The sequence below is a fragment of the Rhagoletis pomonella genome, unplaced genomic scaffold, assembly GCF_013731165.1.
Source record: "Rhagoletis pomonella isolate Grant_MI unplaced genomic scaffold, Rhpom_1.0 Rhpom_scaffold_00155, whole genome shotgun sequence".
NCBI classification, from domain to species: domain Eukaryota; kingdom Metazoa; phylum Arthropoda; class Insecta; order Diptera; family Tephritidae; genus Rhagoletis; species Rhagoletis pomonella.
Window position 1 is genome coordinate 130,931 of NW_023458709.1, and position 4,101 is coordinate 135,031.

Consider the following 4,101-nt stretch of genomic DNA (forward strand, 5'->3'; position numbering starts at 1 on the left):
ATATCTGGTAATTATGCTTTGTTAGCGACTCGTTAATGAAGAAAGGGGCTTCGGATTGTATGCCTGCATGAGTAAGCCGTAGTCCACTGTTGTTAGATCGTTTATAATTCGCCACAGTTCTTAATTCGCCACATTTTAACAATTAAGGTATCACTGGAATGCACCGCAACCCTTTTAAACAATGAAGGTATCACTGTGACACAATTGCAGATCGTAAAATTGCTTGTGTTGTTTTTTTTAAGCCACCACAAGACACAGCAGGTAGAATTGAAATTACCATTTCATTCTTATTACCTCGTCTCGTAGACCATATATAACGCAACAGTTTTTGTGAATGCATTAAGTCGTTGGGAAGAACTCAAAGTGTGAAGTGCTAATTTCAGATAAAAAAATATTTCAAAAAAAATAATAAGTGAAGTGACCATTCCAAATCAAAAAGTTTACAATGAATCCACCATCCTCTACACCGCAAGATGAAGCAACTACATCAACAACTATCGAAAACCCAATGAGTCATATACCCAAGCATGATGTTACTGTTTTTGGTGTGTCTACTGATTTAACTGATCTTAATTTACCAACCCATCTGGATATCTTGAGATATTATTTTTACTTAAGCGAACGTGCTAAAACAGAACAAAAAAAGTTTTCCCATAAATCATTCACTATTCAAGTACAAGATAAGTTGATTGGAATTTGGGAAAAACTTGGTATGGAAATAATGCTGAAAAAAAGTGTATTTAATTAATTGAATAAATTGCTTGACAAGTATCAAGAGCAAATCAAGAGAAGAAACAATACCCAACAATTTACAGAGTATGTAAAATCTCTGGAAACAATTTTTTACATTGGAACATGTAAATGCGATTTGAAGGCAGCTCCATGTGCATGCGGCTGGGTTCCCGAACGCCTCAAAGAGTTCATGCACGATCAACATAATCAGAGAAGACTAACAATGGATGCATTTGTGATGGAAACTGAAGAGCAAGGAGCAACGTCTATGTCATCAATGCCAACATACCAAGATCCCGATGATTCAACATACGCACCGCCACCGGTTCAAGAAGATATGGATAGAAGCACAAGTTCACAATACACAGAGAGATACGATTGTTTTAACTTTGCCTTGGTATGTGACAGATTTGGTGTGCCTGACAGAGTAGCATCAGCATTGGGAACCGCTCTTTTGCAAGATTTTAAAATTAAAGATAAGCATGGGAAACCTCTCATCATGGATAAATCGAAAGTTCGCAGAGAAAAAGAGAAATGCAGACAAGAAGTGCTTCGCAAACGGTTAGATGATACCAATTTGTTAGCGTTTTCATTCGATGGCAGAAAAGATGATACTTTAACGATAGATAAAATTGATGAGAAGTATCATACTAGGATGGTAAAAGAACCTCATCTTGTTATTTTGAGAGAACCCAATTCTGAATTGATTGGTTACGTAAGACTGGAACATGAAACCGCTGAATACGAAACAACCAAATTAAATGGTTTTTTCAACGATAAAAATATATCACTGGATGCATTAATTGGAATATGCACTGACGGTGAGCCAACAAACACTGGCCCACACGGTGGAATTATACGACGATTCGAATTGCTGTTAAAAAGACCATTGCATTGGTTCGTTTGCCTTCTACACTTCAACGAACTTCCGTTTCGGCATTTGTTTGAAGCTTTGGATAAATCAACCAGCACTGGACCAAGATCGGCAACCGGAAAACTGAGCCGTCAAATCGAAACTTGTGAAACTCTTCCGGTAAGTTATTGCTATCACTCATTTATTATAATTGTCAACCATTTTTAATTATTTTATTATTATATATTTTCAGGTGGTGGACGGCTTCCAGAAAATTGAGTTGCAAAATATGCCCCCTGCTCCAGAAAAAATTGAATTTTCCACCGATTCGAAGTACTTATACGACATGGCCCATGCAATTTCTAGCGGCGTGGTTCCGGTGGATCTGGCTAACATCAACCTGGGAAAATTGTACATTCTCGGTGGCTCACCAAGGCCGCTAGATTATTGCGATTATATGTGACAACGGAAAATCCAGATGCAAATTTAAGAATTCTGGTTGAATTTATAATTAAATGTTATGTGCCAATGTACTTCAATATCAAGTATTACAGCTCTGTCGTGTACGGCAGTGCATTATTTTTCAAGTTCATTGGTTGGTCACGATTTCTAGAACCTCGTTTACGCAAAATTGTCAATCAAGTAATTAAAGATAATTCATATTATGCGCATTCGGAAAATATCTTGTTATCAATGTTGTTTGATGATAGCAAAGAAAAGCGCGACTGTGCCATCAAGAAAATTCTACGCTATCGAACCGATGTTGACGAGCCAATGGAACTTAGAGTTTATAAAAAACCAGATATAAACTTTAATTGCACAACTTATACGGAAATGATCAATCTGAATGATATAAACATCGTATTTGAACCACCATTCACGCGAAGCATTCCGTACGATACATTGAAAGAATATTTAAATCAAGATGATCCACCGTTTAATGATCCAAAAATTCCATCACACATACAAGGAACGGAACGACATGTTCAATTGCTAGCTAGCGTTTCCAAACGGGTTATACCGGAAAATGTAGAGGCTGTTGTGGCGACGACATTAGAGAGCCGTGCGAAATTGCCCAGACTTGAAAGTAAAAAAGACTTCAAACAATAATTTTTTTTAGTTTCTTTTCTATAACTCACTTAAATTAATTTTTTCATTTACATATGTTCTGACTAAATAAATTTCTTAAGAGAAAAAATAGATATTATTATAAATAAATAATAAATATTATTATAAATAAATAAATAAAAATAAAGAAAAAACATAGCCATTTAGCTGATTTTTTCATGTAAAGGCCAAAAATGGTGATTTTTTGAAATGATTGTATGGGGAACCCCCCAGGGGAGTTCCAAGGGGTGTGCCACTGGCATGGGTGGATCGGCCGTCCAAAGTTAGTGGGGGTCGGTCATACATTTGGACTCGATTGGAGCACTCTAAATGGGTCAAAGTGGGATTTTTCAAAATTTGCCCCTACCCAAAAGTTCGGCCCAAATTGGGGGACATCAGAATTCGTTTTAGAGGTATGGATCCTTCTGCAAAGTTTCTTATTTTGATCCCTAGAATACGATTTTCACAGAGCAATGAGCGATTTTTAAATCGACCCGCCCTAGTGAGTAGGCTTGCCAAATTGGGACAATCAAGTAGACCTCTGCAATTCACTGAATTTCAACCCCTGCCAATTTGAATTTAAAGCGCATTTGACTCAAATTCATTGGGAAGTGAATTGCAGAACCTGCGTACATATTTATCATTTTTACCCTCATGCTGTTTCTTGGATGGCTCCAACTGTTTGCCATTATATCAGATATCTTTAAAAAAACTCTTTGCTTACTGGTGTGGGCAGAATTTTACCAATTACCTTCGGCAATTCTCTGAACTCCTTACACGTTATAAAAAGTTTTATTATAGATTGAATTGATGGATGTAAATGCAGGTTTATAAATCAGATATTTTCTTTAAAATTCAGTCGCGAATCGGTAATAGTTTCAACAATGACAAGGTTGTTAAAATATTTTAAATTACACTAGCGTATTACATAATAAATGCACGTGTTTACAGAATATGTTATTTTTTACCATATACGAAACTTAAAAAGAAAACAACTTATTGCTAGTCATATTTCGTAATCGTAATCGTAGAATCTCGAAAGTTTTTAACCGCAACTCGATGAAAGACAAAGCCGCAGCGCGCAGATTTTACCCCAAGCCCGGAGACTCGTAGTTAGACCTGCATATTTTGCAAGCCTAACCGTGAGGTTTATTTTTACCTTATTTATGTATATATACTTCGTAATGTTTGCATGCAAATGAGCGATGTATAAAAAATCTACGATGGAATTTTTTTTCTGCTACGATTTCTCACGTCATTTACTCCGAAGCCTTTATTAAAACAAAAACTATGCGAATTTTTCGCCTCTTTTATTGGTTATACGCCATTTCCTCGTAATTCTGAGGAAGTAGAAGTGAAACGGACCTCAGATTCGGATTCAGCTGGTCGAAATACATGTCGGTAGGTGG